The 25000-nt window shown below is 43.6% G+C and overlaps 20 non-coding genes and 1 pseudogene across 20 annotated transcripts; all 21 read right to left on the bottom strand.

Annotated features, from left to right (window-relative positions):
• Positions 1–974: 974 nt before the first annotated feature.
• Positions 975–1093, bottom strand: LOC136725022 (5S ribosomal RNA). The gene has a single exon (XR_010807410.1). It is a non-coding gene; the product is annotated as a 5S ribosomal RNA (ribosomal RNA).
• Positions 1094–2148: 1055 nt separating this feature from the next.
• On the bottom strand, positions 2149–2267 carry LOC136725013 (5S ribosomal RNA). Its single transcript, XR_010807402.1, has one exon. It is a non-coding gene; the product is annotated as a 5S ribosomal RNA (ribosomal RNA).
• A 1055-nt stretch (positions 2268–3322) lies between these two features.
• On the bottom strand, positions 3323–3451 carry LOC136724994 (uncharacterized; annotated as a pseudogene).
• Positions 3452–4517: 1066 nt separating this feature from the next.
• LOC136725032 (5S ribosomal RNA) lies at positions 4518–4636 on the bottom strand. Its single transcript, XR_010807419.1, has one exon. It is a non-coding gene; the product is annotated as a 5S ribosomal RNA (ribosomal RNA).
• A 1055-nt stretch (positions 4637–5691) lies between these two features.
• LOC136725030 (5S ribosomal RNA) lies at positions 5692–5810 on the bottom strand. Its single transcript, XR_010807417.1, has one exon. It is a non-coding gene; the product is annotated as a 5S ribosomal RNA (ribosomal RNA).
• A 1055-nt stretch (positions 5811–6865) lies between these two features.
• LOC136725012 (5S ribosomal RNA) lies at positions 6866–6984 on the bottom strand. The gene has a single exon (XR_010807401.1). It is a non-coding gene; the product is annotated as a 5S ribosomal RNA (ribosomal RNA).
• Positions 6985–8050: 1066 nt separating this feature from the next.
• On the bottom strand, positions 8051–8169 carry LOC136724976 (5S ribosomal RNA). The gene has a single exon (XR_010807371.1). It is a non-coding gene; the product is annotated as a 5S ribosomal RNA (ribosomal RNA).
• A 1066-nt stretch (positions 8170–9235) lies between these two features.
• Positions 9236–9354, bottom strand: LOC136725047 (5S ribosomal RNA). The gene has a single exon (XR_010807433.1). It is a non-coding gene; the product is annotated as a 5S ribosomal RNA (ribosomal RNA).
• A 1066-nt stretch (positions 9355–10420) lies between these two features.
• Positions 10421–10539, bottom strand: LOC136725038 (5S ribosomal RNA). Its single transcript, XR_010807425.1, has one exon. It is a non-coding gene; the product is annotated as a 5S ribosomal RNA (ribosomal RNA).
• A 1066-nt stretch (positions 10540–11605) lies between these two features.
• Positions 11606–11724, bottom strand: LOC136725048 (5S ribosomal RNA). Its single transcript, XR_010807434.1, has one exon. It is a non-coding gene; the product is annotated as a 5S ribosomal RNA (ribosomal RNA).
• Positions 11725–12790: 1066 nt separating this feature from the next.
• On the bottom strand, positions 12791–12909 carry LOC136725011 (5S ribosomal RNA). Its single transcript, XR_010807400.1, has one exon. It is a non-coding gene; the product is annotated as a 5S ribosomal RNA (ribosomal RNA).
• Positions 12910–13965: 1056 nt separating this feature from the next.
• Positions 13966–14084, bottom strand: LOC136725010 (5S ribosomal RNA). The gene has a single exon (XR_010807399.1). It is a non-coding gene; the product is annotated as a 5S ribosomal RNA (ribosomal RNA).
• Positions 14085–15150: 1066 nt separating this feature from the next.
• Positions 15151–15269, bottom strand: LOC136725036 (5S ribosomal RNA). The gene has a single exon (XR_010807423.1). It is a non-coding gene; the product is annotated as a 5S ribosomal RNA (ribosomal RNA).
• Positions 15270–16324: 1055 nt separating this feature from the next.
• LOC136725029 (5S ribosomal RNA) lies at positions 16325–16443 on the bottom strand. Its single transcript, XR_010807416.1, has one exon. It is a non-coding gene; the product is annotated as a 5S ribosomal RNA (ribosomal RNA).
• A 1056-nt stretch (positions 16444–17499) lies between these two features.
• LOC136725009 (5S ribosomal RNA) lies at positions 17500–17618 on the bottom strand. The gene has a single exon (XR_010807398.1). It is a non-coding gene; the product is annotated as a 5S ribosomal RNA (ribosomal RNA).
• A 1066-nt stretch (positions 17619–18684) lies between these two features.
• On the bottom strand, positions 18685–18803 carry LOC136725008 (5S ribosomal RNA). The gene has a single exon (XR_010807397.1). It is a non-coding gene; the product is annotated as a 5S ribosomal RNA (ribosomal RNA).
• Positions 18804–19859: 1056 nt separating this feature from the next.
• LOC136725042 (5S ribosomal RNA) lies at positions 19860–19978 on the bottom strand. The gene has a single exon (XR_010807428.1). It is a non-coding gene; the product is annotated as a 5S ribosomal RNA (ribosomal RNA).
• A 1066-nt stretch (positions 19979–21044) lies between these two features.
• LOC136725027 (5S ribosomal RNA) lies at positions 21045–21163 on the bottom strand. Its single transcript, XR_010807415.1, has one exon. It is a non-coding gene; the product is annotated as a 5S ribosomal RNA (ribosomal RNA).
• A 1066-nt stretch (positions 21164–22229) lies between these two features.
• Positions 22230–22348, bottom strand: LOC136725005 (5S ribosomal RNA). Its single transcript, XR_010807395.1, has one exon. It is a non-coding gene; the product is annotated as a 5S ribosomal RNA (ribosomal RNA).
• Positions 22349–23414: 1066 nt separating this feature from the next.
• On the bottom strand, positions 23415–23533 carry LOC136725004 (5S ribosomal RNA). Its single transcript, XR_010807394.1, has one exon. It is a non-coding gene; the product is annotated as a 5S ribosomal RNA (ribosomal RNA).
• A 1056-nt stretch (positions 23534–24589) lies between these two features.
• On the bottom strand, positions 24590–24708 carry LOC136725003 (5S ribosomal RNA). The gene has a single exon (XR_010807393.1). It is a non-coding gene; the product is annotated as a 5S ribosomal RNA (ribosomal RNA).
• Between the last annotated feature and the right edge of the window lie 292 nt (positions 24709–25000).

Here is a 25000-nt window from a genome sequence, read left to right as displayed (position 1 = left end):
GCCCGGGACACACCAGCGCGCCGCAGACAGTCCCTGCTAACACGCCACGTTGTGGCAACAATGTGGCAACGTTGTGCGTTAGCTGGGGTGCCACACCAGACCGGAACTATATATTACAAAACGAACACATTGTCTTGATAAAACAGCTGTAATTGAGTGCCTGACACGCCAGTCAAGCGCAATCTTGAGAAGGTGTGCATTTCAGTAAGGATTTCAATTGACATGCAGTATGAAACTGAAAGGAGGTTGCATCACTATGATGCATAACATTGCATGTATTGTATTTTCAAGTGTGTGCATTCATCCTGTTGTCATTTTGTTTTGAAAGCAGAAGAATCATTCAACAGGTTGCTGAGACAAATGTAAACCAGTAAAACATATGAAGAGAAACAAACCTTGAATATAAGTTCAGTTGTTTAAACATTTGACAAACTATGGTGAGGGGGTAAGAAAACACACAAATCCAGCAGCTCCTGTATTTCAATACACCAGAACCCAATATTATTGGCGAGTCGGGTAGTCCATCTTCACAGTTCGAGGGCAGGCATCATTTCAGTAATTTCATCCCGTTGCATTCACATCCGTGCCTTGAATGAGATTGAATGTGATCTTTGCTCTCAAGTATGTTCCCAAGTTTTACACTTTCGTGCTTTGCATGAATGGGAATGGAACCGTGTGTGTTGAATGAGGCTCCTTGTGAGCACTGAACTTTGTCCGGTGGAGTTCCTTTTTGTGTTGCTGTAATTGTGTCATTTCTCGATGAGAAAGATTAGGCAACATTTAGTCACTTCTAGCCATGATGCTCAATTTATTTACGAATGTACCCTAGTTACTAGGGACCGTTTACGTTGGAGAACAAGATCTATTGTATGCCTGTGTATTTGGGGAAGTCAAATCTGAAATAATGATGAAATTGCGTGTATCCAAAGTTAAAACTCGTGATTTGTCGCCCTCTGGTGTGTAAAAGATGCAAAAGCTTACAGCACCTGGTATTCCCAGGCAGTCTCCCATCCAAGTACTGACCAGGCCCGAGCCTGCTTAGCTTCCGAGATCGGACGAGATCGGGCGTTTTCAGGCTAGTATGGCCGTAAGCCAGGGAGGCTGTCCCTGACGCTCTACTTAAAGGGAAGGCAATATCCGTTTCTGCCGCTCATACTTGCAGTTGAACTGTCTCTCTACTCTAAAGTCCGGGACACACCAGCGCGCCGCAGACAGTCCCTGCTAACACGAAACGTTGTGGCAACGTTGTGCGTTAGCTGGGGTGCCACACCAGACCGGAACTATATTTTACAAAACGAACACATTGTCTTGATAATACAGCTGTAATTGAGTGCCTGACACGCCAGTCAAGCGCAATCTTGAGAAGGTGTGCATTTCAGTAAGGATTTCAATTGACATGCAGTATGAAACTGAAAGGAGGTTGCATCACTATGATGCATAACATTGCATGTATTGTATTTTCAAGTGTGTGCATTCATCCTGTTGTCATTTTGTTTTGAAAGCAGAAGAATCATTCAACAGGTTGCTGAGACAAATGTAAACCAGTAAAACATATGAAGAGAAACAAACCTTGAATATAAGTTCAGTTGTTTAAACATTTGACAAACTATGGTGAGGGGGTAAGAAAACACACAAATCCAGCAGCTCCTGTATTTCAATACACCAGAACCCAATATTATTGGCGAGTCGGGTAGTCCATCATCACAGTTCGAGGGCAGGCATCATTTCAGTAATTTCATCCCGTTGCATTCACATCCGTGCCTTGAATGAGATTGAATGTGATCTTTGCTCTCAAGTATGTTCCCAAGTTTTACACTTTCGTGCTTTGCATGAATGGGAATGGAACCGTGTGTGTTGAATGAGGCTCCTTGTGAGCACTGAACTTTGTCCGGTGGAGTTCCTTTTTGTGTTGCTGTAATTGTGTCATTTCTCGATGAGAAAGATTAGGCAACATTTAGTCACTTCTAGCCATGATGCTCAATTTATTTACGAATGTACCCTAGTTACTACGGACCGTTTACGTTGGAGAACAAGATCTATTGTATGCCTGTGTATTTGGGGAAGTCAAATCTGAAATAATGATGAAATTGCGTGTATCCAAAGTTAAAACTCGTGATTTGTCGCCCTCTGGTGTGTAAAAGATGCAAAAGCTTACAGCACCTGGTATTCCCAGGCGGTCTCCCATCCAAGTACTGACCAGGCCCGAGCCTGCTTAGCTTCCGAGATCGGACGAGATCGGGCGTATTCAGGCTAGTATGGCCGTAAGCCAGAGAGGCTGTCCCTGACGCTCTACTTAAAGGGAAGGCAATATCCGTTTCTGCCGCTCATACTTGCAGTTGAACTGTCTCTCTACTCTAAAGTCCGGGACACACCAGCGCGCCGCAGACAGTCCCTGCTAACACGAAACGTTGTGGCAACGTTGTGCGTTAGCTGGGGTGCCACACCAGACCGGAACTATATATTACAAAACGAACACATTGTCTTGATAAAACAGCTGTAATTGAGTGCCTGACACGCCAGTCAAGCGCAATCTTGAGAAGGTGTGCATTTCAGTAAGGATTTCAATTGACATGCAGTATGAAACTGAAAGGAGGTTGCATCACTATGATGCATAACATTGCATGTATTGTATTTTCAAGTGTGTGCATTCATCCTGTTGTCATTTTGTTTTGAAAGCAGAAGAATCATTCAACAGGTTGCTGAGACAAATGTAAACCAGTAAAACATATGAAGAGAAACAAACCTTGAATATAAGTTCAGTTGTTTAAACATTTGACAAACTATGGTGAGGGGGTAAGAAAACACACAAATCCAGCAGCTCCTGTATTTCAATACACCAGAACCCAATATTATTGGCGAGTCGGGTAGTCCATCATCACAGTTCGAGGGCAGGCATCATTTCAGTAATTTCATCCCGTTGCATTCACATCCGTGCCTTGAATGAGATTGAATGTGATCTTTGCTCTCAAGTATGTTCCCAAGTTTTACACTTTCGTGCTTTGCATGAATGGGAATGGAACCGTGTGTGTTGAATGAGGCTCCTTGTGAGCACTGAACTTTGTCCGGTGGAGTTCCTTTTTGTGTTGCTGTAATTGTGTCATTTCTCGATGAGAAAGATTAGGCAACATTTAGTCACTTCTAGCCATGATGCTCAATTTATTTATGAATGTACCCTAGTTACTAGGGACCGTTTACGTTGGAGAACAAGATCTATTGTATGCCTGTGTATTTGGGGAAGTCAAATCTGAAATAATGATGAAATTGCGTGTATCCAAAGTTAAAACTCGTGATTTGTCGCCCTCTGGTGTGTAAAAGATGCAAAAGCTTGCAGCTCCTGGTATTCCCAGGCGGTCTCCCATCCAAGTACTGACCAGGCCCGAGCCTGCTTAGCTTCCGAGATCGGACGAGATCGGACGAGATCGGGCGTATTCAGGCTAGTATGGCCGTAAGCCAGGGAGGCTGTCCCTGACGCTCTACTTAAAGGGAAGGCAATATCCGTTTCTGCCGTTCATACTTACAGTTGAACTGTCTCTCTACTCTAAAGCCCGGGACACACCAGCGCGCCGCAGACAGTCCCTGCTAACACGCCACGTTGTGGCAACATTGTGGCAACGTTGTGCGTTAGCTGGGGTGCCACACCAGACCGGAAATATATTTTACAAAACGAACACATTCTCTTGATAAAACAGCTGTAATTGAGTGCCTGACACGCCAGTCAAGCGCAATCTTGAGAAGGTGTGCATTTCAGTAAGGATTTCAATTGACATGCAGTATGAAACTGAAAGGAGGTTGCATCACTATGATGCATAACATTGCATGTATTGTATTTTCAAGTGTGTGCATTCATCCTGTTGTCATTTTGTTTTGAAAGCAGAAGAATCATTCAACAGGTTGCTGAGACAAATGTAAACCAGTAAAACAAATGAAGAGAAACAAACCTTGAATATAAGTTCAGTTGTTTAAACATTTGACAAACTATGGTGAGGGGGTAAGAAAACACACAAATCCAGCAGCTCCTGTATTTCAATACACCAGAACCCAATATTATTAGCGAGTCGGGTAGTCCATCATCACAGTTCGAGGGCAGGCATCATTTCAGTAATTTCATCCCGTTGCATTCACATCCGTGCCTTGAATGAGATTGAATGTGATCTTTGCTCTCAAGTATTTTCCCAAGTTTTACACTTTCGTGCTTTGCATGAATGGGAATGGAACCGTGTGTGTTGAATGAGGCTCCTTGTGAGCACTGAACTTTGTCCGGTGGAGTTCCTTTTTGTGTTGCTGTAATTGTGTCATTTCTCGATGAGAAAGATTAGGCAACATTTAGTCACTTCTAGCCATGTTGCTCAATTTATTTACGAATGTACACTAGTTACTAGGGACCGTTTACGTTGGAGAACAAGATCTATTCTATGCCTGTGTATTTGGGGAAGTCAAATCTGAAATAATGATGAAATTGCGTGTATCCAAAGTTAAAACTCGTGATTTGTCGCCCTCTGGTGTGTAAAAGATGCAAAAGCTTACAGCACCTGGTATTCCCAGGCGGTCTCCCATGCAAGTACTGACCAGGCCCGAGCCTGCTTAGCTTCCGAGATCGGACGAGATCGGGCGTATTCAGGCTAGTATGGCCGTAAGCCAGGGAGGCTGTCCCTGACCCTCTACTTAAAGGGAAGGCAATATCCGTTTCTGCCGCTCATACTTGCAATTGAACTGTCTCTCTACTCTAAAGTCCGGGACACACCAGCGCGCCGCAGACAGTCCCTGCTAACACGAAACGTTGTGGCAACGTTGTGCGTTAGCTGGGGTGCCACACCAGACCGGAACTATATATTACAAAACGAACACATTGTCTTGATAAAACAGCTGTAATTGAGTGCCTGACACGCCAGTCAAGCGCAATCTTGAGAAGGTGTGCATTTCAGTAAGGATTTCAATTGACATGCAGTATGAAACTGAAAGGAGGTTGCATCACTATGATGCATAACATTGCATGTATTGTATTTTCAAGTGTGTGCATTCATCCTGTTGTCATTTTGTTTTGAAAGCAGAAGAATCATTCAACAGGTTGCTGAGACAAATGTAAACCAGTAAAACATATGAAGAGAAACAAACCTTGAATATAAGTTCAGTTGTTTAAACATTTGACAAACTATGGTGAGGGGGTAAGAAAACACACAAATCCAGCAGCTCCTGTATTTCAATACACCAGAACCCAATATTATTGGCGAGTCGGGTAGTCCATCATCACAGTTCGAGGGCAGGCATCATTTCAGTAATTTCATCCCGTTGCATTCACATCCGTGCCTTGAATGAGATTGAATGTGATCTTTGCTCTCAAGTATGTTCCCAAGTTTTACACTTTCGTGCTTTGCATGAATGGGAATGGAACCGTGTGTGTTGAATGAGGCTCCTTGTGAGCACTGAACTTTGTCCGGTGGAGTTCCTTTTTGTGTTGCTGTAATTGTGTCATTTCTCGATGAGAAAGATTAGGCAACATTTAGTCACTTCTAGCCATGATGCTCAATTTATTTACGAATGTACACTAGTTACTAGGGACCGTTTACGTTGGAGAACAAGATCTATTCTATGCCTGTGTATTTGGGGAAGTCAAATCTGAAATAATGATGAAATTGCGTGTATCCAAAGTTAAAACTCGTGATTTGTCGCCCTCTGGTGTGTAAAAGATGCAAAAGCTTACAGCACCTGGTATTCCCAGGCGGTCTCCCATGCAAGTACTGACCAGGCCCGAGCCTGCTTAGCTTCCGAGATCGGACGAGATCGGGCGTATTCAGGCTAGTATGGCCGTAAGCCAGGGAGGCTGTCCCTGACCCTCTACTTAAAGGGAAGGCAATATCCGTTTCTGCCGCTCATACTTGCAATTGAACTGTCTCTCTACTCTAAAGTCCGGGACACACCAGCGCGCCGCAGACAGTCCCTGCTAACACGAAACGTTGTGGCAACGTTGTGCGTTAGCTGGGGTGCCACACCAGACCGGAACTATATATTACAAAACGAACACATTGTCTTGATAAAACAGCTGTAATTGAGTGCCTGACACGCCAGTCAAGCGCAATCTTGAGAAGGTGTGCATTTCAGTAAGGATTTCAATTGACATGCAGTATGAAACTGAAAGGAGGTTGCATCACTATGATGCATAACATTGCATGTATTGTATTTTCAAGTGTGTGCATTCATCCTGTTGTCATTTTGTTTTGAAAGCAGAAGAATCATTCAACAGGTTGCTGAGACAAATGTAAACCAGTAAAACATATGAAGAGAAACAAACCTTGAATATAAGTTCAGTTGTTTAAACATTTGACAAACTATGGTGAGGGGGTAAGAAAACACACAAATCCAGCAGCTCCTGTATTTCAATACACCAGAACCCAATATTATTGGCGAGTCGGGTAGTCCATCATCACAGTTCGAGGGCAGGCATCATTTCAGTAATTTCATCCCGTTGCATTCACATCCGTGCCTTGAATGAGATTGAATGTGATCTTTGCTCTCAAGTATGTTCCCAAGTTTTACACTTTCGTGCTTTGCATGAATGGGAATGGAACCGTGTGTGTTGAATGAAGCTCCTTGTGAGCACTGAACTATGTCCGGTGGAGTTCCTTTTTGTGTTGCTGTAATTGTGTCATTTCTCGATGAGAAAGATTAGGCAACATTTAGTCACTTCTAGCCATGATGCTCAATTTATTTACGAATGTACCCTAGTTACTAGGGACCGTTTACGTTGGAGAACAAGATCTATTGTATGCCTGTGTATTTGGGGAAGTCAAATCTGAAATAATGATGAAATTGCGTGTATCCAAAGTTAAAACTCGTGATTTGTCGCCCTCTGGTGTGTAAAAGATGCAAAAGCTTACAGCACCTGGTATTCCCAGGCGGTCTCCCATCCAAGTACTGACCAGGCCCGAGCCTGCTTAGCTTCCGAGATCGGACGAGATCGGGCGTATTCAGGCTAGTATGGCCGTAAGCCAGGGAGGCTGTCCCTGACGCTCTACTTAAAGGGAAGGCAATATCCGTTTCTGCCGTTCATACTTACAGTTGAACTGTCTCTCTACTCTAAAGCCCGGGACACACCAGCGCGCCGCAGACAGTCCCTGCTAACACGCCACGTTGTGGCAACATTGTGGCAACGTTGTGCGTTAGCTGGGGTGCCACACCAGACCGGAACTATATATTACAAAACGAACACATTCTCTTGATAAAACAGCTGTAATTGAGTGCCTGACACGCCAGTCAAGCGCAATCTTGAGAAGGTGTGCATTTCAGTAAGGATTTCAATTGACATGCAGTATGAAACTGAAAGGAGGTTGCATCACTATGATGCATAACATTGCATGTATTGTATTTTCAAGTGTGTGCATTCATCCTGTTGTCATTTTGTTTTGAAAGCAGAAGAATCATTCAACAGGTTGCTGAGACAAATGTAAACCAGTAAAACATATGAAGAGAAACAAACCTTGAATATAAGTTCAGTTGTTTAAACATTTGACAAACTATGGTGAGGGGGTAAGAAAACACACAAATCCAGCAGCTCCTGTATTTCAATACACCAGAACCCAATATTATTGGCGAGTCGGGTAGTCCATCATCACAGTTCGAGGGCAGGCATCATTTCAGTAATTTCATCCCGTTGCATTCACATCCGTGCCTTGAATGAGATTGAATGTGATCTTTGCTCTCAAGTATGTTCCCAAGTTTTACACTTTCGTGCTTTGCATGAATGGGAATGGAACCGTGTGTGTTGAATGAGGCTCCTTGTGAGCACTGAACTTTGTCCGGTGGAGTTCCTTTTTGTGTTGCTGTAATTGTGTCATTTCTCGATGAGAAAGATTAGGCAACATTTAGTCACTTCTAGCCATGATGCTCAATTTATTTACGAATGTACCCTAGTTACTAGGGACCGTTTACGTTGGAGAACAAGATCTATTGTATGCCTGTGTATTTGGGGAAGTCAAATCTGAAATAATGATGAAATTGCGTGTATCCAAAGTTAAAAATCGTGATTTGTCGCCCTCTGGTGTGTAAAAGATGCAAAAGCTTACAGCACCTGGTATTCCCAGGCGATCTCCCATCCAAGTACTGACCAGGCCCGAGCCTGCTTGGCTTCCGAGATCGGACGAGATCGGGCGTATTCAGGCTAGTATGGCCGTAAGCCAGGGAGGCTGTCCCTGACGCTCTACTTAAAGGGAAGGCAATATCCGTTTCTGCCGCTCATACTTGCAAATTAACTGTCTCTCTACTCTAAAGTCCGGGACACACCAGCGCGCCGCAGACAGTCCCTGCTAACACGAAACGTTGTGGCAACATTGTGGCAACGTTGTGCGTTAGCTGGGGTGCCACACCAGACCGGAACTATATATTACAAAACGAACACATTGTATTGATAAAACAGCTGTAATTGAGTGCCTGACACGCCAGTCAAGCGCAATCTTGAGAAGGTGTGCATTTCAGTAAGGATTTCAATTGACATGCAGTATGAAACTGAAAGGAGGTTGCATCACTATGATGCATAACATTGCATGTATTGTATTTTCAAGTGTGTGCATTCATCCTGTTGTCATTTTGTTTTGAAAGCAGAAGAATCATTCAACAGGTTGCTGAGACAAATGTAAACCAGTAAAACATATGAAGAGAAACAAACCTTGAATATAAGTTCAGTTGTTTAAACATTTGACAAACTATGGTGAGGGGGTAAGAAAACACACAAATCCAGCAGCTCCTGTATTTCAATACACCAGAACCCAATATTATTGGCGAGTCGGGTAGTCCATCATCACAGTTCGAGGGCAGGCATCATTTCAGTAATTTCATCCCGTTGCATTCTCATCCGTGCCTTGAATGAGATTGAATGTGATCTTTGCTCTCAAGTATGTTCCCAAGTTTTACACTTTCGTGCTTTGCATGAATGGGAATGGAACCGTGTGTGTTGAATGAGGCTCCTTGTGAGCACTGAACTTTGTCCGGTGGAGTTCCTTTTTGTGTTGCTGTAATTGTGTCATTTCTCGATGAGAAAGATTAGGCAACATTTAGTCACTTCTAGCCATGATGCTCAATTTATTTACGAATGTACCCTAGTTACTAGGGACCGTTTACGTTGGAGAACAAGATCTATTGTATGCCTGTGTATTTGGGGAAGTCAAATCTGAAATAATGATGAAATTGCGTGTATCCAAAGTTAAAACTAGTGATTTGTCGCCCTCTGGTGTGTAAAAGATGCAAAAGCTTACAGCACCTGGTATTCCCAGGCGGTCTCCCATCCAAGTACTGACCAGGCCCGAGCCTGCTTAGTTTCCGAGATCGGACGAGATCGGGCGTATTCAGGCTAGTATGGCCGTAAGCCATGGAGGCTGTCCCTGACGCTCTACTTAAAGGGAAGGCAATATTCATTTCCGCCGTTCATACTTACAGTTGAACTGTCTCTCTACTCTAAAGCCCGGGACACACCAGCGCGCCGCAGACAGTCCCTGCTAACACGCCACGTTGTGGCAACATTGTGGCAACGTTGTGCGTTAGCTGGGGTGCCACACCAGACCGGAACTATATATTACAAAACGAACACATTGTCTTGATAATACAGCTGTAATTGAGTGCCTGACACGCCAGTCAAGCGCAATCTTGAGAAGGTGTGCATTTCAGTAAGGATTTCAATTGACATGCAGTATGAAACTGAAAGGAGGTTGCATCACTATGATGCATAACATTGCATGTATTGTATTTTCAAGTGTGTGCATTCATCCTGTTGTCATTTTGTTTTGAAAGCAGAAGAATCATTCAACAGGTTGCTGAGACAAATGTAAACCAGTAAAACATATGAAGAGAAACAAACCTTGAATATAAGTTCAGTTGTTTAAACATTTGACAAACTATGGTGAGGGGGTAAGAAAACACACAAATCCAGCAGCTCCTGTATTTCAATACACCAGAACCCAATATTATTGGCGAGTCGGGTAGTCCATCATCACAGTTCGAGGGCAGGCATCATTTCAGTAATTTCATCCCGTTGCATTCACATCCGTGCCTTGAATGAGATTGAATGTGATCTTTGCTCTCAAGTATGTTCCCAAGTTTTACACTTTCGTGCTTTGCATGAATGGGAATGGAACCGTGTGTGTTGAATGAGGCTCCTTGTGAGCACTGAACTTTGTCCGGTGGAGTTCCTTTTTGTGTTGCTGTAATTGTGTCATTTCTCGATGAGAAAGATTAGGCAACATTTAGTCACTTCTAGCCATGATGCTCAATTTATTTACGAATGTACCCTAGTTACTAGGGACCGTTTACGTTGGAGAACAAGATCTATTGTATGCCTGTGTATTTGGGGAAGTCAAATCTGAAATAATGATGAAATTGCGTGTATCCAAAGTTAAAACTCGTGATTTGTCGCCCTCTGGTGTGTAAAAGATGCAAAAGCTTACAGCACCTGGTATTCCCAGGCGGTCTCCCATGCAAGTACTGACCAGGCCCGAGCCTGCTTAGCTTCCGAGATCGGATGAGATCGGGCGTATTCAGACTAGTATGGCCGTAAGCCAGGAATGCTGTCCCTGACGCTCTACTTAAAGGGAAGGCAATATCCGTTTCTGCCGTTCATACTTACAGTTGAACTGTCTCTCTACTCTAAAGCCCGGGACACACCAGCGCGCCGCAGACAGTCCCTGCTAACACGCCACGTTGTGGCAACATTGTGGCAACGTTGTGCGTTAGCTGGGGTGCCACACCAGACCGGAACTATATTTTACAAAACGAACACATTGTCTTGATAATACAGCTGTAATTGAGTGCCTGACATGCCAGTCAAGCGCAATCTTGAGAAGGTGTGCATTTCAGTAAGGATTTCAATTGACATGCAGTATGAAACTGAAAGGAGGTTGCATCACTATGATGCATAACATTGCATGTATTGTATTTTCAAGTGTGTGCATTCATCCTGTTGTCATTTTGTTTTGAAAGCAGAAGAATCATTCAACAGGTTGCTGAGACAAATGTAAACCAGTAAAACATATGAAGAGAAACAAACCTTGAATATAAGTTCAGTTGTTTAAACATTTGACAAACTATGGTGAGGGGGTAAGAAAACACACAAATCCAGCAGCTCCTGTATTTCAATACACCAGAACCCAATATTATTGGCGAGTCGGGTAGTCCATCATCACAGTTCGAGGGCAGGCATCTTTTCAGTAATTTCATCCCGTTGCATTCACATCCGTGCCTTGAATGAGATTGAATGTGATCTTTGCTCTCAAGTATGTTCCCAAGTTTTACACTTTCGTGCTTTGCATGAATGGGAATGGAACCGTGTGTGTTGAATGAGGCTCCTTGTGAGCACTGATCTTTGTCCGGTGGAGTTCCTTTTTGTGTTGCTGTAATTGTGTCATTTCTCGATGAGAAAGATTAGGCAACATTTAGTCACTTCTAGCCATGATGCTCAATTTATTTACGAATGTACCCTAGTTACTAGGGACCGTTTACGTTGGAGAACAAGATCTATTGTATGCCTGTGTATTTGGGGAAGTCAAATCTGAAATAATGATGAAATTGCGTGTATCCAAAGTTAAAACTCGTGATTTGTCGCCCTCTGGTGTGTAAAAGATGCAAAAGCTTACAGCACCTGGTATTCCCAGGCGATCTCCCATCCAAGTACTGACCAGGCCCGAGCCTGCTTGGCTTCCGAGATCGGACGAGATCGGGCGTATTCAGGCTAGTATGGCCGTAAGCCAGGGAGGCTGTCCCTGACGCTCTACTTAAAGGGAAGGCAATATCCGTTTCTGCCGCTCATACTTGCAAATTAACTGTCTCTCTACTCTAAAGTCCGGGACACACCAGCGCGCCGCAGACAGTCCCTGCTAACACGAAACGTTGTGGCAACATTGTGGCAACGTTGTGCGTTAGCTGGGGTGCCACACCAGACCGGAACTATATTTTACAAAACGAACACATTGTCTTGATAATACAGCTGTAATTGAGTGCCTGACATGCCAGTCAAGCGCAATCTTGAGAAGGTGTGCATTTCAGTAAGGATTTCAATTGACATGCAGTATGAAACTGAAAGGAGGTTGCATCACTATGATGCATAACATTGCATGTATTGTATTTTCAAGTGTGTGCATTCATCCTGTTGTCATTTTGTTTTGAAAGCAGAAGAATCATTCAACAGGTTGCTGAGACAAATGTAAACCAGTAAAACATATGAAGAGAAACAAACCTTGAATATAAGTTCAGTTGTTTAAACATTTGACAAACTATGGTGAGGGGGTAAGAAAACACACAAATCCAGCAGCTCCTGTATTTCAATACACCAGAACCCAATATTATTGGCGAATCGGGTAGTCCATCATCACAGTTCGAGGGCAGGCATCTTTTCAGTAATTTCATCCCGTTGCATTCACATCCGTGCCTTGAATGAGATTGAATGTGATCTTTGCTCTCAAGTATGTTCCCAAGTTTTACACTTTCGTGCTTTGCATGAATGGGAATGGAACCGTGTGTGTTGAATGAGGCTCCTTGTGAGCACTGATCTTTGTCCGGTGGAGTTCCTTTTTGTGTTGCTGTAATTGTGTCATTTCTCGATGAGAAAGATTAGGCAACATTTAGTCACTTCTAGCCATGATGCTCAATTTATTTACGAATGTACCCTAGTTACTAGGGACCGTTTACGTTGGAGAACAAGATCTATTGTATGCCTGTGTATTTGGGGAAGTCAAATCTGAAATAATGATGAAATTGCGTGTATCCAAAGTTAAAACTCGTGATTTGTCGCGCTCTGGTGTGTAAAAGATGCAAAAGCTTACAGCACCTGGTATTCCCAGGCGGTCTCCCATCCAAGTACTGACCAGGCCCGAGCCTGCTTAGCTTCCGAGATCGGACGAGATCGGGCGTATTCAGGCTAGTATGGCCGTAAGCCAGGGAGGCTGTCCCTGACGCTCTACTTAAAGGGATGGCAATATCCGTTTCTGCCGTTCATACTTACAGTTGAACTGTCTCTCTACTCTAAAGCCCGGGACACACCAGCGCGCCGCAGACAGTCCCTGCTAATATGCCACGTTGTGGCAACGTTGTGCGTTAGCTGGGGTGCCACACCAGACCGGAACTATATTTTACAAAACGAACACATTTGTCTTGATAAAACAGCTGTAATTGAGTGCCTGACACGCCAGTCAAGCGCAATCTTGAGAAGGTGTGCATTTCAGTAAGGATTTCAATTGACATGCAGTATGAAACTGAAAGGAGGTTGCATCACTATGATGCATAACATTGCATGTATTGTATTTTCAAGTGTGTGCATTCATCTTGTTGTCATTTTGTTTTGAAAGCAGAAGAATCATTCAACAGGTTGCTGAGACAAATGTAAACCAGTAAAACATATGAAGAGAAACAAACCTTGAATATAAGTTCAGTTGTTTAAACATTTGACAAACTATGGTGAGGGGGTAAGAAAACACACAAATCCAGCAGCTCCTGTATTTCAATACACCAGAACCCAATATTATTGGCGAGTCGGGTAGTCCATCATCACAGTTCGAGGGCAGGCATCATTTCAGTAATTTCATCCCGTTGCATTCACATCCGTGCCTTGAATGAGATTGAATGTGATCTTTGCTCTCAAGTATGTTCCCAAGTTTTACACTTTCGTGCTTTGCATGAATGGGAATGGAACCATGTGTGTTGAATGAGGCTCCTTGTGAGCACTGAACTTTGTCCGGTGGAGTTCCTTTTTGTGTTGCTGTAATTGTGTCATTTCTCGATGAGAAAGATTAGGCAACATTTAGTCACTTCTAGCCATGATGCTCAATTTATTTATGAATGTACCCTAGTTACTAGGGACCGTTTACGTTGGAGAACAAGATCTATTGTATGCCTGTGTATTTGGGGAAGTCAAATCTGAAATAATGATGAAATTGCGTGTATCCAAAGTTAAAACTTGTGATTTGTCGCCCTCTGGTGTGTAAAAGATGCAAAAGCTTACAGCACCTGGTATTCCCAGGCGGTCTCCCATCCAAGTACTGACCAGGCCCGAGCCTGCTTAGCTTCCGAGATCGGACGAGATCGGGCGTATTCAGGCTAGTATGGCCGTAAGCCAGGGAGGCTGTCCCTGACGCTCTACTTAAAGGGAAGGCAATATCCGTTTCTGCCGTTCATACTTACAGTTGAACTGTCTCTCTACTCTAAAGCCCGGGACACACCAGCGCGCCGCAGACAGTCCCTGCTAACACGCCACGTTGTGGCAACATTGTGGCAACGTTGTGCGTTAGCTGGGGTGCCACACCAGACCGGAAATATATATTACAAAACGAACACATTCTCTTGATAAAACAGCTGTAATTGAGTGCCTGACACGCCAGTCAAGCGCAATCTTGAGAAGGTGTGCATTTCAGTAAGGATTTCAATTGACATGCAGTATGAAACTGAAAGGAGGTTGCATCACTATGATGCATAACATTGCATGTATTGTATTTTCAAGTGTGTGCATTCATCCTGTTGTCATTTTGTTTTGAAAGCAGAAGAATCATTCAACAGGTTGCTGAGACAAATGTAAACCAGTAAAACATATGAAGAGAAACAAACCTTGAATATAAGTTCAGTTGTTTAAACATTTGACAAACTATGGTGAGGGGGTAAGAAAACACACAAATCCAGCAGCTCCTGTATTTCAATACACCAGAACCCAATATTATTGGCGAGTCGGGTAGTCCATCATCACAGTTCGAGGGCAGGCATCATTTCAGTAATTTCATCCCGTTGCATTCACATCCGTGCCTTGAATGAGATTGAATGTGATCTTTGCTCTCAAGTATGTTCCCAAGTTTTACATTTTCGTGCTTTGCATGAATGGGAATGGAACCGTGTGTGTTGAATGAGGCTCCTTGTGAGCACTGAACTTTGTCCGGTGGAGTTCCTTTTTGTGTTGCTGTAATTGTGTCATTTCTCGATGAGAAAGATTAGGCAACATTTAGTCACTTCTAGCCATGATGCTCAATTTATTTACGAATGTACACTAGTTTCTAGGGACCGTTTACGTTGGAGAACAAGATCTATTCTATGCCTGTGTATTTGGGGAAGTCAAATCTGAAATAATGATGAAATTGCGTGTATCCAAAGTTAAAACTCGTGATTTGTCGCCCTCTGGTGTGTAAAAGATGCAAAAGCTTACAGCACCTGGTATTCCCAGGCAGTCTCCCATCCAAGTACTGACCAGGCCCGAGCCTGCTTAGCTTCCGAGATCGGACGAGATCGGGCGTATTCAGGCTAGTATGGCCGTAAGCCAGGGAGGCTGTCCCTGACGCTCTACTTAAAGGGAAGGCAATATCCGTTTCTTCCGCTCATACTTGCAATTGAACTGTCTCTCTACTCTAAAGTCCGGGACACACCAGCGCGCCGCAGACAGTCCCTGCTAACACGAAACGTTGTGGCAACGTTGTGCGTTAGCTGGGGTGCCACACCAGACCGGAACTATATATTACAAAACGAACACATTGTCTTGATAAAACAGCTGTAATTGAGTGCCTGACACGCCAGTCAAGTGCAATCTTGAGAAGGTGTGCATTTCAGTAAGGATTTCAATTGACATGCAGTATGAAACTGAAAGGAGGTTGCATCACTATGATGCATAACATTGCATGTATTGTATTTTCAAGTGTGTGCATTCATCCTGTTGTCATTTTGTTTTGAAAGCAGAAGAATCATTCAACAGGTTGCTGAGACAAATGTAAACCAGTAAAACATATGAAGAGAAACAAACCTTGAATATAAGTTCAGTTGTTTAAACATTTGACAAACTATGGTGAGGGGGTAAGAAAACACACAAATCCAGCAGCTCCTGTATTTCAATACACCAGAACCCAATATTATTGGCGAGTCGGGTAGTCCATCATCACAGTTCGAGGGCAGGCATCATTTCAGTAATTTCATCCCGTTGCATTCACATCCGTGCCTTGAATGAGATTGAATGTGATCTTTGCTCTCAAGTATGTTCCCAAGTTTTACACTTTCGTGCTTTGCATGAATGGGAATGGAACCGTGTGTGTTGAATGAAGCTCCTTGTGAGCACTGAACTTTGTCCGGTGGAGTTCCTTTTTGTGTTGCTGTAATTGTGTCATTTCTCGATGAGAAAGATTAGGCAACATTTAGTCACTTCTAGCCATGATGCTCAATTTATTTACGAATGTACCCTAGTTACTAGGGACCGTTTACGTTGGAGAACAAGATCTATTGTATGCCTGTGTATTTGGGGAAGTCAAATCTGAAATAATGATGAAATTGCGTGTATCCAAAGTTAAAACTCGTGATTTGTCGCCCTCTGGTGTGTAAAAGATGCAAAAGCTTACAGCACCTGGTATTCCCAGGCGGTCTCCCATGCAAGTACTGACCAGGCCCGAGCCTGCTTAGCTTCCGAGATCGGACGAGATCGGGCGTATTCAGGCTAGTATGGCCGTAAGCCAGGGAGGCTGTCCCTGACGCTCTACTTAAAGGGAAGGCAATATCCGTTTCTGCCGTTCATACTTACAGTTGAACTGTCTCTCTACTCTAAAGCCCGGGACACACCAGCGCGCCGCAGACAGTCCCTGCTAATATGCCACGTTGTGGCAACGTTGTGCGTTAGCTGGGGTGCCACACCAGACCGGAACTATATTTTACAAAACGAACACATTTGTCTTGATAAAACAGCTGTAATTGAGTGCCTGACACGCCAGTCAAGCGCAATCTTGAGAAGGTGTGCATTTCAGTAAGGATTTCAATTGACATGCAGTATGAAACTGAAAGGAGGTTGCATCACTATGATGCATAACATTGCATGTATTGTATTTTCAAGTGTGTGCATTCATCCTGTTGTCATTTTGTTTTGAAAGCAGAAGAATCATTCAACAGGTTGCTGAGACAAATGTAAACCAGTAAAACATATGAAGAGAAACAAACCTTGAATATAAGTTCAGTTGTTTAAACATTTGACAAACTATGGTGAGGGGGTAAGAAAACACACAAATCCAGCAGCTCCTGTATTTCAATACACCAGAACCCAATATTATTGGCGAGTCGGGTAGTCCATCATCACAGTTCGAGGGCAGGCATCATTTCAGTAATTTCATCCCGTTGCATTCACATCCGTGCCTTGAATGAGATTGAATGTGATCTTTGCTCTCAAGTATGTTCCCAAGTTTTACACTTTCGTGCTTTACATGAATGGGAATGGAACCGTGTGTGTTGAATGAGGCTCCTTGTGAGCACTGAACTTTGTCCGGTGGAGTTCCTTTTTGTGTTGCTGTAATTGTGTCATTTCTCGATGAGAAAGATTAGGCAACATTTAGTCACTTCTAGCCATGATGCTCAATTTATTTACGAATGTACCCTAGTTACTAGGGACCGTTTACGTTGGAGAACAAGATCTATTGTATGCCTGTGTATTTGGGGAAGTCAAATCTGAAATAATGATGAAATTGCGTGTATCCAAAGTTAAAACTCGTGATTTGTCGCGCTCTGGTGTGTAAAAGATGCAAAAGCTTACAGCACCTGGTATTCCCAGGCGGTCTCCCATCCAAGTACTGACCAGGCCCGAGCCTGCTTAGCTTCCGAGATCGGACGAGATCGGGCGTATTCAGGCTAGTATGGCCGTAAGCCAGGGAGGCTGTCCCTGACGCTCTACTTAAAGGGAAGGCAATATCCGTTTCTGCCGTTCATACTTACAGTTGAACTGTCTCTCTACTCTAAAGCCCGGGACACACCAGCGCGCCGCAGACAGTCCCTGCTAACACGCCACGTTGTGGCAACATTGTGGCAACGTTGTGCGTTAGCTGGGGTGCCACACCAGACCGGAACTATATATTACAAAACGAACACATTGTCTTGATAAAACAGCTGTAATTGAGTGCCTGACACGCCAGTCAAGCGCAATCTTGAGAAGGTGTGCATTTCAGTAAGGATTTCAATTGACATGCAGTATGAAACTGAAAGGAGGTTGCATCACTATGATGCATAACATTGCATGTATTGTATTTTCAAGTGTGTGCATTCATCCTGTTGTCATTTTGTTTTGAAAGCAGAAGAATCATTCAACAGGTTGCTGAGACAAATGTAAACCAGTAAAACATATGAAGAGAAACAAACCTTGAATATAAGTTCAGTTGTTTAAACATTTGACAAACTATGGTGAGGGGGTAAGAAAACACACAAATCCAGCAGCTCCTGTATTTCAATACACCAGAACCCAATATTATTGGCGAGTCGGGTAGTCCATCATCACAGTTCGAGGGCAGGCATCATTTCAGTAATTTCATCCCGTTGCATTCACATCCGTGCCTTGAATGAGATTGAATGTGATCTTTGCTCTCAAGTATGTTCCCAAGTTTTACACTTTCGTGCTTTGCATGAATGGGAATGGAACCGTGTGTGTTGAATGAGGCTCCTTGTGAGCACTGAACTTTGTCCGGTGGAGTTCCTTCTTGTGTTGCTGTAATTGTGTCATTTCTCGATGAGAAAGATTAGGCAACATTTAGTCACTTCTTGCCATGATGCTCAATTTATTTACGAATGTACCCTAGTTACTAGGGACCGTTTACGTTGGAGAACAAGATCTATTGTATGCCTGTGTATTTGGGGAAGTCAAATCTGAAATAATGATGAAATTGCGTGTATCCAAAGTTAAAACTCGTGATTTGTCGCCCTCTGGTGTGTAAAAGATGCAAAAGCTTACAGCACCTGGTATTCCCAGGCGGTCTCCCATCCAAGTACTGACCAGGCCCGAGCCTGCTTAGCTTCCGAGATCGGACGAGATCGGGCGTATTCAGGCTAGTATGGCCGTAAGCCAGGGAGGCTGTCCCTGACGCTCTACTTAAAGGGAAGGCAATATCCGTTTCTGCCGTTCATACTTACAGTTGAACTGTCTCTCTACTCTAAAGCCCGGGACACACCAGCGCGCCGCAGACAGTCCCTGCTAATATGCCACGTTGTGGCAACGTTGTGCGTTAGCTGGGGTGCCACACCAGACCGGAACTATATTTTACAAAACGAACACATTTGTCTTGATAAAACAGCTGTAATTGAGTGCCTGACACGCCAGTCAAGCGCAATCTTGAGAAGGTGTGCATTTCAGTAAGGATTTCAATTGACATGCAGTATGAAACTGAAAGGAGGTTGCATCACTATGATGCATAACATTGCATGTATTGTATTTTCAAGTGTGTGCATTCATCCTGTTGTCATTTTGTTTTGAAAGCAGAAGAATCATTCAACAGGTTGCTGAGACAAATGTAAACCAGTAAAACATATGAAGAGAAACAAACCTTGAATATAAGTTCAGTTGTTTAAACATTTGACAAACTATGGTGAGGGGGTAAGAAAACACACAAATCCAGCAGCTCCTGTATTTCAATACACCAGAACCCAATATTATTGGCGAGTCGGGTAGTCCATCATCACAGTTCGAGGGCAGGCATCATTTCAGTAATTTCATCCCGTTGCATTCACATCCGTGCCTTGAATGAGATTGAATGTGATCTTTGCTCTCAAGTATGTTCCCAAGTTTTACACTTTCGTGCTTTACATGAATTGGAATGGAACCGTGTGTGTTGAATGAGGCTCCTTGTGAGCACTGATCTTTGTCCGGTGGAGTTCCTTTTTGTGTTGCTGTAATTGTGTCATTTCTCGATGAGAAAGATTAGGCAACATTTAGTCACTTCTAGCCATGATGCTCAATTTATTTACGAATGTACCCTAGTTACTAGGGACCGTTTACGTTGGAGAACAAGATCTATTGTATGCCTGTGTATTTGGGGAAGTCAAATCTGAAATAATGATGAAATTGCGTGTATCCAAAGTTAAAACTCGTGATTTGTCGCGCTCTGGTGTGTAAAAGATGCAAAATCTTACAGCACCTGGTATTCCCAGGCGGTCTCCCATCCAAGTACTGACCAGGCCCGAGCCTGCTTAGCTTCCGAGATCGGACGAGATCGGGCGTATTCAGGCTAGTATGGCCGTAAGCCAGGGAGGCTGTCCCTGACGCTCTACTTAAAGGGAAGGCAATATCCGTTTCTGCCGTTCATACTTACAGTTGAACTGTCTCTCTACTCTAAAGCCCGGGACACACCAGCGCGCCGCAGACAGTCCCTGCTAACACGCCACGTTGTGGCAACATTGTGGCAACGTTGTGCGTTAGCTGGGGTGCCACACCAGACCGGAACTATATATTACAATACGAACACATTGTCTTGATAATACAGCTGTAATTGAGTGCCTGACACGCCAGTCAAGCTCAATCTTGAGAAGGTGTGCATTTCAATAAGGATTTCAATTGACATACAGTATGAAACTGAAAGGAGGTTGCATCACTATGATGCATAACATTGCATGTATTGTATTTTCAAGTGTGTGCATTCATCCTGTTGTCATTTTGTTTTGAAAGCAGAAGAATCATTCAACAGGTTGCTGAGACAAATGTAAACCAGTAAAACATATGAAGAGAAACAAACCTTGAATATAAGTTCAGTTGTTTAAACATTTGACAAACTATGGTGAGGGGGTAAGAAAACACACAAATCCAGCAGCTCCTGTATTTCAATACACCAGAACCCAATATTATTGGCGAGTCGGGTAGTCCATCATCACAGTTCGAGGGCAGGCATCATTTCAGTAATTTCATCCCGTTGCATTCACATCCGTGCCTTGAATGAGATTGAATGTAATCTTTGCTCTCAAGTATGTTCCCAAGTTTTACACTTTCGTGCTTTGCATGAATGGGAATGGAACCGTGTGTGTTGAATGAGGCTCCTTGTGAGCACTGAACTTTGTCCGGTGGAGTTCCTTTTTGTGTTGCTGTAATTGTGTCATTTCTCGATGAGAAAGATTAGGCAACATTTAGTCACTTCTAGCCATGATGCTCAATTTATTTACGAATGTACCCTAGTTACTAGGGACCGTTTACGTTGGAGAACAAGATCTATTGTATGCCTGTGTATTTGGGGAAGTCAAATCTGAAATAATGATGAAATTGCGTGTATCCAAAGTTAAAACTCGTGATTTGTCGCCCTCTGGTGTGTAAAAGATGCAAAAGCTTACAGCACCTGGTATTCCCAGGCGGTCTCCCATGCAAGTACTGACCAGGCCCGAGCCTGCTTAGCTTCCGAGATCGGACGAGATCGGGCGTATTCAGGCTAGTATGGCCGTAAGCCAGAAATGCTGTCCCTGACGCTCTACTTAAAGGGAAGGCAATATCCGTTTCTGCCGTTCATACTTACAGTTGAACTGTCTCTCTACTCTAAAGCCCGGGACACACCAGCGCGCCGCAGACAGTCCCTGCTAACACGCCACGTTGTGGCAACATTGTGGCAACGTTGTGCGTTAGCTGGGGTGCCACACCAGACCGGAACTATATTTTACAAAACGAACACATTGTCTTGATAATACAGCTGTAATTGAGTGCCTGACATGCCAGTCAAGCGCAATCTTGAGAAGGTGTGCATTTCAGTAAGGATTTCAATTGACATGCAGTATGAAACTGAAAGGAGGTTGCATCACTATGATGCATAACATTGCATGTATTGTATTTTCAAGTGTGTGCATTCATCCTGTTGTCATTTTGTTTTGAAAGCAGAAGAATCATTCAACAGGTTGCTGAGACAAATGTAAACCAGTAAAACATATGAAGAGAAACAAACCTTGAATATAAGTTCAGTTGTTTAAACATTTGACAAACTATGGTGAGGGGGTAAGAAAACACACAAATCCAGCAGCTCCTGTATTTCAATACACCAGAACCCAATATTATTGGCGAGTCGGGTAGTCCATCATCACAGTTCGAGGGCAGGCATCTTTTCAGTAATTTCATCCCGTTGCATTCACATCCGTGCCTTGAATGAGATTGAATGTGATCTTTGCTCTCAAGTATGTTCCCAAGTTTTACACTTTCGTGCTTTGCATGAATGGGAATGGAACCGTGTGTGTTGAATGAGGCTCCTTGTGAGCACTGAACTTTGTCCGGTGGAGTTCCTTTTTGTGTTGCTGTAATTGTGTCATTTCTCGATGAGAAAGATTAGGCAACATTTAGTCACTTCTAGCCATGATGCTCAATTTATTTACGAATGTACCCTAGTTACTAGGGACCGTTTACGTTGGAGAACAAGATCTATTGTATGCCTGTGTATTTGGGGAAGTCAAATCTGAAATAATGATGAAATTGCGTGTATCCAAAGTTAAAACTCGTGATTTGTCGCGCTCTGGTGTGTAAAAGATGCAAAAGCTTACAGCACCTGGTATTCCCAGGCGGTCTCCCATCCAAGTACTGACCAGGCCCGAGCCTGCTTAGCTTCCGAGATCGGACGAGATCGGGCGTATTCAGGCTAGTATGGCCGTAAGCCATGAATGCTGTCCCTGACGCTCTACTTAAAGGGAAGGCAATATCCGTTTCTGCCGTTCATACTTACAGTTGAACTGTCTCTCTACTCTAAAGCCCGGGACACACCAGCGCGCCGCAGACAGTCCCTGCTAACACGCCACGTTGTGGCAACATTGTGGCAACGTTGTGCGTTAGCTGGGGTGCCACACCAGACCGGAACTATATTTTACAAAACGAACACATTGTCTTGATAATACAGCTGTAATTGAGTGCCTGACATGCCAGTCAAGCGCAATCTTGAGAAGGTGTGCATTTCAGTAAGGATTTCAATTGACATGCAGTATGAAACTGAAAGGAGGTTGCATCACTATGATGCATAACATTGCATGTATTGTATTTTCAAGTGTGTGCATTCATCCTGTTGTCATTTTGTTTTGAAAGCAGAAGAATCATTCAACAGGTTGCTGAGACAAATGTAAACCAGTAAAACATATGAAGAGAAACAAACCTTGAATATAAGTTCAGTTGTTTAAACATTTGACAAACTATGGTGAGGGGGTAAGAAAACACACAAATCCAGCAGCTCCTGTATTTCAATACACCAGAACCCAATATTATTGGCGAGTCGGGTAGTCCATCATCACAGTTCGAGGGCAGGCATCTTTTCAGTAATTTCATCCCGTTGCATTCACATCCGTGCCTTGAATGAGATTGAATGTGATCTTTGCTCTCAAGTATGTTCCCAAGTTTTACACTTTCGTGCTTTGCATGAATGGGAATGGAACCGTGTGTGTTGAATGAGGCTCCTTGTGAGCACTGATCTTTGTCCGGTGGAGTTCCTTTTTGTGTTGCTGTAATTGTGTCATTTCTCGATGAGAAAGATTAGGCAACATTTAGTCACTTCTAGCCATGATGCTCAATTTATTTACGAATGTACCCTAGTTACTAGGGACCGTTTACGTTGGAGAACAAGATCTATTGTATGCCTGTGTATTTGGGGAAGTCAAATCTGAAATAATGATGAAATTGCGTGTATCCAAAGTTAAAACTCGTGATTTGTCGCGCTCTGCTGTGTAAAAGATGCAAAAGCTTACAGCACCTGGTATTCCCAGGCGGTCTCCCATCCAAGTACTGACCAGGCCCGAGCCTGCTTAGCTTCCGAGATCGGACGAGATCGGGCGTATTCAGGCTAGTATGGCCGTAAGCCAGGGAGGCTGTCCCTGACGCTCTATTTAAAGGGATGGCAATATCCGTTTCTGCCGTTCATACTTACAGTTGAACTGTCTCTCTACTCTAAAGCCCGGGACACACCAGCGCGCCGCAGACAGTCCCTGCTAATATGCCACGTTGTGGCAACGTTGTGCGTTAGCTGGGGTGCCACACCAGACCGGAACTATATTTTACAAAACGAACACATTTGTCTTGATAAAACAGCTGTAATTGAGTGCCTGACACGCCAGTCAAGCGCAATCTTGAGAAGGTGTGCATTTCAGTAAGGATTTCAATTGACATGCAGTATGAAACTGAAAGGAGGTTGCATCACTATGATGCATAACATTGCATGTATTGTATTTTCAAGTGTGTGCATTCATCCTGTTGTCATTTTGTTTTGAAAGCAGAAGAATCATTCAACAGGTTGCTGAGACAAATGTAAACCAGTAAAACATATGAAGAGAAACAAACCTTGAATATAAGTTCAGTTGTTTAAACATTTGACAAACTATGGTGAGGGGGTAAGAAAACACACAAATCCAGCAGCTCCTGTATTTCAATACACCAGAACCCAATATTATTGGCGAGTCGGGTAGTCCATCATCACAGTTCGAGGGCAGGCATCATTTCAGTAATTTCATCCCGTTGCATTCACATCCGTGCCTTGAATGAGATTGAATGTGATCTTTGCTCTCAAGTATGTTCCCAAGTTTTACACTTTCGTGCTTTGCATGAATGGGAATGGAACCGTGTGTGTTGAATGAGGCTCCTTGTGAGCACTGATCTTTGTCCGGTGGAGTTCCTTTTTGTGTTGCTGTAATTGTGTCATTTCTCGATGAGAAAGATTAGGCAACATTTAGTCACTTCTAGCCATGATGCTCAATTTATTTACGAATGTACCCTAGTTACTAGGGACCGTTTACGTTGGAGAACAAGATCTATTGTATGCCTGTGTATTTGGGGAAGTCAAATCTGAAATAATGATGAAATTGCGTGTATCCAAAGTTAAAACTCGTGATTTGTCGCGCTCTGGTGTGTAAAAGATGCAAAAGCTTACAGCACCTGGTATTCCCAGGCGGTCTCCCATCCAAGTACTGACCAGGCCCGAGCCTGCTTAGCTTCCGAGATCGGACGAGATCGGGCGTATTCAGGCTAGTATGGCCGTAAGCCAGGGAGGCTGTCCCTGACGCTCTACTTAAAGGGATGGCAATATCCGTTTCTGCCGTTCATACTTACAGTTGAACTGTCTCTCTACTCTAAAGCCCGGGACACACCAGCGCGCCGCAGACAGTCCCTGCTAATATGCCACGTTGTGGCAACGTTGTGCGTTAGCTGGGGTGCCACACCAGACCGGAACTATATTTTACAAAACGAACACATTGTCTTGATAATACAGCTGTAATTGAGTGCCTGACACGCCAGTCAAGCGCAATCTTGAGAAGGTGTGCATTTCAGTAAGGA

Source organism: Amia ocellicauda, unplaced genomic scaffold (assembly GCF_036373705.1).
Source record: "Amia ocellicauda isolate fAmiCal2 unplaced genomic scaffold, fAmiCal2.hap1 HAP1_SCAFFOLD_205, whole genome shotgun sequence".
In the NCBI taxonomy this organism is placed as follows: domain Eukaryota; kingdom Metazoa; phylum Chordata; class Actinopteri; order Amiiformes; family Amiidae; genus Amia; species Amia ocellicauda.
This window is presented reverse-complemented; position numbering and strand designations above follow the sequence as displayed.